The sequence below is a fragment of the Lycorma delicatula genome, chromosome 4 (assembly GCF_047948215.1).
Source record: "Lycorma delicatula isolate Av1 chromosome 4, ASM4794821v1, whole genome shotgun sequence".
NCBI lineage: Eukaryota > Metazoa > Arthropoda > Insecta > Hemiptera > Fulgoridae > Lycorma > Lycorma delicatula.
In genome coordinates this window covers 151,487,508-151,499,976 of record NC_134458.1, presented here as the reverse complement: position 1 = coordinate 151,499,976, position 12,469 = coordinate 151,487,508, and the positions used below count along the sequence as shown (strand labels likewise).

Genomic DNA, 12,469 nt, shown 5'->3' with positions numbered 1-12,469 from the left:
TACAGTCAATCCTCTTTAATTCGAATATCAAGGGACCAATATTTTTTTCGATTTTGGGAGTTTTCTATTTAAAGAGGTAAAATAACGAAACTAAAAAATTGTACAGAAAGTTTTCATAATTTAATAAGAATTTATGTTAATCTATAATAATGTACTGCTGTACTAAATTACGTTAGAAAATAGAAAACGTGTATATTATTATGTAAAAATGAAATACAGTACCAATATCTTTAATTATTTCCGGAAGAAAGTGTATAATTCTTCTTTTTTTTTTGAGTTTTCTTCTGGCAGATTTATAAATCAAGGGCATTTTAAATCTTCACTAAGACACTAAATACATCATCTTATACTTCGCTTGAACATGCGAAGAATTTTCGAAGATTATTTATTGCCGATTTCGTGTCTTTTGATGTAATTGTAATTTCTACTTGTTCAGTTACGTCTTCTTCATCGGAAACCTTATCAATTGTTTAATGTGACACAGACGCGATGATATTATCATCGGTAGGAGTGACACTAACTGCAATATCATCATCAAAATGTGCTTACAAGTCAAAGAAAATTTCGTCCATACTAATGTTATAGCTTTTACAAATTACACTCCATTCTTCTTCTGAAATTGAGAAAGGGTGTACAAATTCATCTTGATTTTTTCCGGATCCGCAAGTTGAAGCGCAATTAACAACTGTTTCTGGGTAGACATTCCTCCACGCTTTGTCAGCGAAACGTACAGCCTGTAACATAGTTATACACCTTTTCCTGCAATAGCTGCTATAATTTCACTCACTACTTCTTTTCTTTAGAGAGTTTCGACTACTTCGGCGACCGACAATGGAAATAAACAAGTCGGAAGTTGATTAACATTAGGCGTGCAATGCCGGATAAAATTCACAGTCCACATTAACGATCGCTATACATTATTAAAGTAAATTTACTGCTATCTGTGCTTCTTTGGAAATCGTGTACAGTATGTAAATTCTTTATTGAAACGTTTTTTTTTTAAACGTTTTCATCAAAGAAATAATATGTATAACAAGTTCTTGAAATTTTCGAATAAAGGGGTGATTTAATTCGATTTAAAAAGGATTTTTCACGCGGACAAAGTAAATATTGGGTTTAAGGAGTTATTCGGATTAAGGAGGTTCGATATAGGGCGATTTAACTGTATTATTCTTAATAAGATTAATTAATTTTAAAATTAAAATAAACTTATAATTAATTTTAAAATGTGGTTTAAAACAGTTTAATAATAATAATACCTTTTAAAAGTAAATATATTAAATTTAAAAGACTGTTTTTAGATTTAAAAAAACTAGATCTCTTTGGGGGGAGGGATAAATATAGTAATAATAATAAAATTATTGTTAACAATTTGTTCAAAACTTAAAAACAAAAAATTATAACTAATTTTAACATAGAATAAAACAGAATAATATTGTGATATAAGTCAACTTGCACGAAGGAAAATGTAGGCGATAATTATACTTCTGGTTTAAAATTACAGCAATTTATTAACACATAATCTCTTTCTCTCCATCCACATACACACACAAATATATATATATATATATATATATATATATATATATATACGTATAAAAAACTCATAAAAAATACTAAGCTTAAAAAATGAATATCGTACCCTAATGAATATTAGAAACCGGTTTTATTCTTATTTAAATTGCCCTTTTATATATTAATAATAATAATATCTTTAAATATATATATAATAAATCGTGAAAACTTGATTGACTAGCTAGTTTTTTTTGGACTGCATTAATTTCGCATAAAATGCTACACCGTTAGAATTTTTATAACAACCGTGGAATTTGCAAAACAAAACGAAATAATAATAATAATAGTAAATAAAAAATTAATTCGTAATTACGTCGTAAATGACTAACATGTAAATTAGTCGACATTTCAACAGTGAAATTTAATACATACGCACAGTTTTTTTAAATAAACATATGTTCAAATAAACTGCGAAAATATATTAACAATTTGGAAACGAAAGTTAAGTCAGCTGAGAGTGTAAGTTATAACCGTATTAATTGAGTTTCTTCTGATTTAACACTTGACTAGAATTTTGCCACCACCTCATATCATAAAATGAAAATAATTAACTGGCAATATCGTTTTTGGGTATAAAGTTATGGTAGATTATAAATAAGCCGAAATTATTATGAATAAGAATATCTTAAGGGACGTCATTAACTCAAAAAAAGTAACGATTATACGGATTGATCTTTGCAAACCTAAGCTAATTCTATGATTATAATGTTTAAAGAGTGTTACACTAAATCAAAAGACGAAAATATAAAACAGATTAATACATTTCAGTATAATTAAAAAGATACTCAAAATGTACGTACAATGTAATTAAAATATACAGTACAGTAATATATTACGAAAAATCCAATGAGCAGAAATTTCCTAATAAAAGAATCAGATTCAAAAATTATCTTAAAGAAGCTTAAACTCTACTGTTTTATAAAACATGTAAATTAAAAACCTTACTGAAGGGAAGTCGAGGTAGATTACTATGTATTACAAAAACTATCATTCAAAAAATATCGGCTCAAAAACCAAAAAATTACAGTACGTTTAATAAAATAAAACTTGGTGACAATCGATAACAAAAAAATACCTTTAAAAACGCTATTCTTTTTTAAATAATCTGCAATCCCTAATTGCTTTAATTTGGATCTTCGTTTCGAAACTATTTTAAAGAAAGAATCTGCGAACAATCACGTTATTTTTTCATTCCAACCTGTACATAAGGTTAGCCAAACATTCATGAGATTTTTCGTCTCATGGCCCTGGTTGCGAGTAATTACATCGTAATTCATGTTTGATCAATTAATGTATTTATAGTCCATTATCTTTTCAAGTTAATTTTATAATTAGTTTAACACGGGCGTAAAGATTAACGTATTATTTTGGCTAAACCAATAAAAAAAAGGCCAATCAAAAAACCCAGTAAATTAAAAAATCGATAAAAATAAACTCATTTTGAAACAAAGTTTTATTATTTGAATAACATTTCAAATTTTTTTTAAATAATGTTAATTTTTTTCAAAATTCCTTATGTATGTAAGTAGACCGAATAATTGGACATTCAAAAAATTGGCGTCCCACTGTAGATTGCAATAAATGATGGATAAAAAGTATGAAAAAATTGTAAAATAAAGTAATAAATAAAAACGTGGGAAATATTACAATAAATTCACTATTTGTAATAAAGAAGTAATGTTATGACCTACTATGCCACTGCGTAATCCGGGAATGATAGCCAGTTGCGTTTGTATTGCTCTCTACGGGTACATGTTTAAGTTAAATAACTACTCCTCATTTTCTGTTAGTAACAGGTTGATAATATTAAACAAGTGATAAAATTAAAAATGTTTAAAAACCCACAAAGCCGTTTTGAAGAAACATATCTACTGCAGCACCCACTGGCGGCTAATAACCGTAAAACTAATCTAAGACCTGCTCTGTGATAGCTACGTAATGGGTAGCTATCACCCATTACGGCCTAAAACCCATAAAAACCCGGCCGTTTTAGAGAAACACATCTACTGCAGCGCTTCCTAATGGCCTGTAACCGTAAAACATGTCTAAGATCCTGCTCTGAAGCGATACCTATGTAAGGAAATGCAAAAAACCGCGTCGAAATCGCTCCAGTAGTTTTTGAATAAAATGGTAATACACACAAACACATACACACACAACCTCTTACTACAAACCCATATACCGTCTACGTTCAGCGCCTACTGGTGGCCTATAACTGTACAAAACATGTTTAAGAACCTGCTCTAAAGTGATACCTACGTAAAGAAAAAAACCGCATCGAAATCGGTCCAGTAGTTTTTGAGGAAAATGGTAACGTACACATACACACGCACACAACCTTTTACCCCAAATGCATATATCGTCTCCGTTCCGTCGTGGGTAAAAAGTAAAATCTGCACCAAAAACTAAAAAATTATACTTTTTCAATGTAGCATAAATTTCGACTCTTAAAGACTCCATCAAAGTAAAAAAAAGAAAACAACTATCAGAATTTCATTAACCCTTAACTTGAATTTTACTTCATTTTTTAAAAATTATTTTATCTTTATTTAAAATATACATAAATCGGTTAGCTTGTATTAATCGGAAACGAAAAAAATTTCATCATAAAAGAATAATAATAATAATGCAACGGAAAAAGAAAAAAAAGATTACTACAGTGCATGAGATAAGTCTCTATAATCTCAGGGTCAATTTTTTAAACCTAATTTATTTTAATTATATCATAAAAATACAGATGTATTTTCAACCCCGATCCAATAAATTTTAGATGTAAAATTACATCAAACATATTTTGGATGCAATTTCATTCTGGCCCTAATTACTAGAAAGTAATTGAGAGGAAGGAAATACTGTATAAAAATACGAAGAATTTGAAAAAGAAAAAAGATTGTACTAATCAATCCATTAATAAGGAATGATTTCGTCTAAAAGAAATAAAAAGTAACTTAAAAACGATGAAGAATGTAATTTTTCATGCATAATTTTCCATTTTTTAAATTATTTATTTTTTGAAAAAAAAAAACGAAAATTACAAGATGAATTTCTACTAAATAAAAATAAAAATTTCCTCTACAAAAAAAACACATCAAAATCAATTCAATTCGGAAAGGGTAACCTGAAAAAAATTAATTTTAATAAAAATTTTGAAAAAATCTAAAATCAACAAAGATAAAACAAAAAAATTGTTTAGTTACATACGTGGATTACACACGTTATTACAAACACATAATAAATATATTTAAAAATAAATAATAATAATAATTATACTTCTATTACAGATTAAACAATAATTACAAAATGCTGATTAAATAGATATGAAATATACTGTAAATTATAATAATAATTCATGGAATTAATATTGCAATAATATTACGCAATCCACTATATAATCAACACTATATTATTCTAAATTAGAACATTTCAATAATAAAGATAATGATTTTTTCAACGAAAAAAGATTTTTATCAGATAAAATTACAAAAATAAAAACAAAATTTCAATACTGTAATGGTAATAAATTATCATGTAGAATTAAAAAAAAGATATTGAATGTATGGGATGTAAAAAGATTTTTTAAAAAGGAGAAAAAATGGTAATTGTATCAAACTAATGAAATAGTTTGATGGAAAAATAAATAAAAAAACATTCATTATTATAAATTTATTTGTACGAGCAAAAAAAATTATTCTAGGCAGAACTTTACTACAATTTTTTTTGTCCGTTTGCAATTTTTTTTTTTTAAATCGTACTACCTTTCTGGTGTTTTAGTACGATTTGGGTGTTTTGTGACTTCTCGTGATTTCGTTTTGATAGCAATTTTGTTTTTTTTTTTTAATAAATACATAAATGCAACATGAATAATATTTTTTTTTTCCACAATTAGTATAATTACAGTCGGCTCCTTATGTGGAACCACAAGTAAATCATTTGATAATAAGCACCTGATAGGGGGTTCTTAAGGAACTACCATTTATAAGTCATCAGATTAAGTATTATAAGTCAATCTATAACAATAGTTATCAGTAAACAGTAATCTTAAAGTACATTAGTAAAAAAAAATACCTGCCAACACTTCGCAGCACATAAAACAAACAATTAACAAATAAAAACCAATAAACAAACAAATAGTCAATAAAAAAAAATTTAAAAAAATAAATAATCAAGCGATAACTAGTCGAACAAAGAACAAAACAACTTTTAAACAAAAAAATAAAAATAATAATAAATAAATAAAAATTAAAGTAAACAAAAATAATATCACTAGGTTTGGCGATAGCAACTGCAAACTGTCATTCAGTAGCCCGTAAGTCAAGCACATGGAGACGTTTCAACCTTCGGACATCCCCACTGTTATCAAGCAGATTGTTGGCTAAGTGGTTGACCTGATTTTTTAAACGTTGTTGGTATTTAACACTGTGCTGTCTTACAACCTCACGAACCGTCGGAAGCTCCAGATATTCGTGAATCTCATTCCGTGTGAACCATGGCTCCGCTGCAATTGTTCTCGTTACCTTGTTTTAGAAGTATTGTATGATATCTACGTTACTATTAATTATTTTTTATTTCTTTTTCCTATTTAGCCTTTCAGTTATTTCAGAGGATGATATGTACGAGTGTAAATGAAGTGTAGTCTTGTACAGTCTCAGTTCGACCGTTCCTGAGATGTGTGGTTAATTGAAACCCAACCACCAAAGAATACCGATATCCACGATGTAGTATTCATATTTGTATAAAAGTAACTGCCTTTACTAGGACTTGAAAGCTGGAACTCTCGACTTCCAAATCAGCTGATTTTGGAAGACGCGTTCACCGCTAAACCAACCCGGTGGGTTTACTATTAATTACTGTTCCCCCACAACTTCACGCCGTAAGTTCACATCGGTCGTAGGATAACTTTGTAAATCAGAACTTTACTGGAAAACGAGAGATGTGATTTTCTCCGCAGTTCCCTACACTTCGCGTTCAGTTGTTTTCTTTTCATCCTCACGTGACATTTCCAGGTCAAACGCCGATGTAAGTGAAGTCCGGTACCGCACGCTCTCTGTTTGTGGGATCAAGACACCATCCATGTTCACACTGGGACAGTCACTCCTTTTCATGGCGAATGTGACGCGCTTCGATTTATCCTGATTAACTTTTATTCTCCATTTTTTTTTTTGCCACGCGCAGACAAGGTTCAATACAGTTTGCAGCTCCCGCGAAGCTAGTTCACGGTCTTAGTTAACTGCAAGGACAGCAGTGTCATCGGAAATGTGGTGAAGATGCAACCTTCCAGGGTTGGAAGGTCCGCAGTGAATGTTGAATATAGCGCACAGCCTACAACAGAGCCCTGACGAATACGCGACCATATATCGAAAAATTTCGATAACTCATCATTACACCTTACCTGAGAGAAACGACCTGCAAGACAAATAATAAAATAAATTATTTTTTTAACGCAAAACAATCGTCACTTTTATTACGGATACGAATTACTAGATTTTTATGTTTAGAATATATAAAACTATTGTATGAAAAAAATCCTTTTATTATCTTTTACAAGAATTTTAATTTTGCATTAGGAATAAAAATTTGGTACGTATATACGGGTGAAATGTAACGCAGACTGGAAAGAAACGGGAGAACAAAATGAGCACAAAGCTATAGGTGCGGCCCTCTTTTAGTTTCATTCCCCAACTACTATCAATCCGAAACCCTTTCGACCCAAATCCTCTCATTTTCTGTGAGTCGCCCCATTGTTATGAAGACGAATACGCCTGCTATTTCAATACATCTACAGTTTTGAAACGTTATCGTGACAAGGGAGATGACTTTCTTTTCAGTATTGTGACGCGAGGCGAAACTTGGATGCATAATTACGACCCAGAAGAAAAACGGGAGATCGTGGAATACCGGCACTACAATATGCCGCATTCAAAAAAATAAAAAAAAAACACCCTATGTAAGAAAAAAATTTCTTCGAAGTATTCTTTGAATCCAAATACGTGTACGTGACTACCTGAAAGCCTGGTCGATTGTAAATTCTTTGCGATCATTGGTATTATAAAATCTTTGAAGATGACACGGCGTCATCTAATCACGGGTGTCGTGTACGATAATCCTTAAAGTCGATACTTCTGGAACACGATATTGCCCGGTCACACATATTCGTTCAATCGCCTACGCTCTAATAAAGTTGATAAAATCTGAACCTATTCCACACCCTCCATACTTACTAGATTTGGCCCCCTGTGATTTTCACTTTTTTCCTCAATTAGAGAGGGATAAAGAGGGTATTCGGAATAAAATTGGTACTCATTTCATCACGGATGGATCAAGGACCAGCATTCTTCAACGACGGAATGAGAAAACTAGTCTAACGTTGGGAAAAATGTGTGACCGAGTGGAAAAATACAAATTTTATAGCAAATAAAATGTATTTTTATGGCATATTTGTTTCGTTTGATTATGCTTTCTTTTTCATTTACAAGTTATGAGAAACTGTGCGTTACATTTCAGCCCCCCTCCTCGAAAGTTACGGTTCGGGTTACGATTTCGTTTACAAGAAAATAAAAATTCTGTGTTGTTTCAATACGGAGACGCTATTTGAATTTAAAAAAATTTAAATGCTCAAATATTTAAATGTATACTGCCTTGCGGATTTATTTTTCTGACGTTAACAAAATAAATAATACATTTTATATAATTAAGAGTGTAATTTATATAAACTATATTTCTTTATAGTGCTCAGTTTTTACTTCACCTGAATTAGATATCTATGAACATGCTAATAATTATAAATGTATTAAATATAAAAAAAATAATAACAAAGAAAAATATGTATTATTTATTCCTTTAGCTATTTTAATTTGATGAAATTCAGCGTTCCCAGGAACGATTTTTTTTGTATGAAGAAACTAGTTGAAAATTCTTGATTAGAACAAGTCAAAAAATAAAAAAACGTTTAGGTTCTAATTATCAGAGAAAAATAATATTATAGCATGTATTGTCTTATATATATATATATATTGTGTGTGTCACATCGATATATATATATACATCTATACAAATATACGCGCATGCATATATATTTGTATACATCTAAGGAAATATAAATAAATTTACAAAGTGAAATAACTGTTTAAGTCATTAATTATACGTGGATACAGAAAATTCAAGTTTTTTTCACTCAATATTATTTAAAAGGAATAAAATTGCGTTTGGAAAAAAAATCATGTATGTCTTAATAAATTAGTGAATAGATATTTAGAATAGGCCGATAGATTGTTACGAAAACGTTACGAGACCTTTTCGCAGACTTAACGTCTGTTTTATACGTTTGTTAAACAGAGTTCTTACTATCGATCTCTGTGGCCGAGTGCGTCTTTGCCTTTCATCAGAGGTTCCAGGTTGAGTCCCGGTCGGCTATGGCATTTTTACATGCTAAAAAATTCATTATTATCCGTCAGCAACTGTTAATGGACGTCATTCTGTTGTCGCTATATAATTAAATCTAGTTTAACAGAGGTCTAGATCTGTTTATTTTTATTTACAATAATTAATCTTATTAACTAAGAAAACACATTCTTAAATATAACAATCGAAATTTTTCAATTACTAATAACGTAGAAATCATCCGACCACTTGATCAACATTTCCAGGCTCAAACAATGATCGGATAATCAGTTGTTGTATCCTAAAAAAGTTTAGGTATTAATGTAGCTGGCAGTCTACCGCTGTAATTAGTTCTAGCAAGCATAGGTTATGTTTTTTTGAGTGTATTTATAATTTTATTTATTTTCTTATTGCAATATAGCGTTTCAGTGGCCCCATCGAAGAACTAACTACAACGATAGATTGCCTGCTACATTAATATCAAAAATTAATTATAACATGGTATTATTTATTAAATAATAGCAATAAGTATTTTTTTTTTTTTAATAACCCTTTTTATCTGAAAATGACTAATAACATGAAATATAACTGAAAGGGAAAAACAGAGTCACTGGTCAAAAGTTAACGGGCATTTAATTAACAAAGAAAGGCATTCAATACAGGGCGTTATCCGAATTGGTTTCGACACGTTTGTCATAGATATCGGTGACTGTTAACGCTAACATTTCAATGTTCGAACGGCTTCTTTCACTAAGTTTTTTGAAAAAAGGTTCGCGGTCCGTAAAAAGCATTCCGATGGATGACGAGAAAAGTTGATGTTACAGTCGGCAGATTCGGAGGATGAGTACGACGAAAACAATCGGCTTACGACGAGAAAGGTTATTAAAACCCGTAACTCACGTATATACAGAAAGATATTTATTTTATTAAAAATCGTTAAACCGTTACTGAGAATTTTTATAAGAATGCAGGTAATATTCCAAAAAGATTTCTTGGTACTTAGGTATTTTTAACCGCAGCTACAGCTTTATTTAAAAACAAAGTAGTCAATCGGATTTCGGTGAAAAATGGATCGAAACAGATTCAAAACAGAATATAAATGGTTATTTATATTTATTTATTTTATAAATATAATTTAACCATGCTTAACCTACGCTCGCTTTGCTCGCTAAATAATAAATAATTCCAATAATTAATGAATTTATTAAATAAATACTCAAAAAATTACGGTGTTAATTAGTCAAGGTTAGCGAGCGAAGCGAGCGTAGGTTAAGCTTGGTTAAATTATATTTATAAAATAAATATTTATTTATTTATGTTAAACTCTATATCGGCCCATTTTCCACCGAAATCCGATTGACTACTTTCGATTTTAAATAAAGCTGTAGCTGCGGTGGCGTTTATACGTAAGTACCAATTTCTTATTTATAGAATACAATACCTTTCTGAAAACATGACAAAAGGGATCTAATTGACTAAAAACAGTTACTAATAAAATGTTTTTAGTTAAGGTTATTTTAAGATTTTAAAACATAGTTTGGCACAGTACAAGCAATTAAATAAAAAGTGGCCTAAAAAAAGCCAATAGGAAAATGTTCTTATTAAAAATACTACTCCGATAAAAAGTTTAATTAATTTTTATATTCAACAAATACTATAATATAAAAAATAACAAAATTTATATGTTACAAAATTTCATAATTCAATTTAAAAAGAATAATAACATAAAACAGTATAAGTACATGTCAGAAGAACAGTTGTAAGAAACCGGGTGGGGTAGTCGATGCAGAGTAAAACGTAAGGAATGCCAACAACAGTGGACAGCGGACCACGCGACGATAGACATGGCTGAAATTTAAAACGAAAGACTGCAGTGTCACGCGAGTAAGGACGTGCATTAAATGCCGGCCTTCACCTGATATATTAGAAGTCAATGAAAATATATAACAACATATTCGATTTAACAAACAAGTCAAGTGTATAAAACTTTATTTTAAATAATAATTTTATTTTATTTTTTTTAATTATTATAAAAATTATTTAACAGAGTAAGACAATTCATACATATAATTACGTTAAAATTTTACAAATTTAGTATCCATTATTTTACATAAAGCAAAAAAAATATCAGATGACACGTTTCCGAACTAATAATGTACAATAGGGGAAATATTTTAGAACATATTTTTTTATGCCGATTTTAACAACCTTATTAAATAATAAAGTATATTTTCCGTAGGTATTTTATAACATAATGATCGTGGAATATGTTTCATATATCGTTCAACATAAAAAAGGCAACGTCGCTTCAATTTATTTATTTTGTCAATACTAACCTGTAATATTTTTAAGATTATACGTGGTTTTATAAAGATAACAAGAATAATTTGCACTACTTAATACATTTTATACTGCTACACATAAGATTTATTGCTCTTAATAAAATAATCAATATTAAAAAAAATAATAATAAAATTATGATGAGACTACAGTAACGGAAAATAAAACATTAACGAAAAAGGAGACGAACTAAAATTCTCAGGACACTTCTTTAAATTTATAAAACTAAAAAATTCATTGAAAAGAAAAACAGTTTTAAATTTAATAAAAAACAGGAACGAATAGGTGTGCGGTATAAAAAGAGGAACTGCTGCATGATTTACCTGGATAAATCAAGGGAAACTATGTCAAAAACTCGAATAGAACAGCGTCACAAAATTAATTACAAATAAAGAATTAAACTGATTAAAATTAATATTAATAATCTAAAATAATAATAGATTAAATAAATAAAGTAAGATATTACGTAAATAAAATAATTAGAAAATAAATGTCGATTCAGAGAGCGTTACTGAAAATAAAACATACTGGCGGAATGAACTTTGAAATGGTTCGGTAATTTACTATAAATGTCAACGAAAGCCGAAGTATTGAGTTGTGTTATAGAAAAACAGTTCCATTATCTGACTTTATAGTGAGTGTTGTTATTTTTTTTTTTTTTTACAAAGATTGGATATTCATAAAAAACATATTGGTCTACATGAATCATATTAATGAACGTCGATCAATAATGTGACAACCCATATTTGTATCTTGAAAACTCGTTCTAATTTTTGAAGGAAGCCCCCTGAGAGTTGATATTATATTTCAGAGAGGAAGATATATATATATATATATATATACAGGTATAATAAACATTTAATGAAGATGACAAGCTTAGCGTTTTATTAAGATGTTTCAGGGTAGAACAACAGTTCAGATATTGTTACAAAAGAAAATTGACAATCTATACTAACTTAATGCTATATTAGAATTAAATTTTTATATAAATCTCAAATCGAACTTAAGACTTTTAGTAAAAGAGTTGGTTATTCTACAAATCGTGCTACTATTTTCAGTATAACCAAAATTTAATTTTTTTTTAAATTTAAACCAAAATTGATCGATTGTTTAACTTTGTACGTAATGTTTTCTTTTAATCTGTATTACTATAAAAGTAAAGTAAACTGCTTTAAAA

General features: G+C 29.3%; 1 protein-coding gene across 1 annotated transcript in view; it reads right to left on the bottom strand.

Moving 5' to 3' along the window:
• Positions 1–12,469, bottom strand: part of LOC142323961 (uncharacterized) — an 884,711-nt gene that overhangs the window by 871,378 nt on the left and 864 nt on the right. The window lies entirely within an intron of this gene.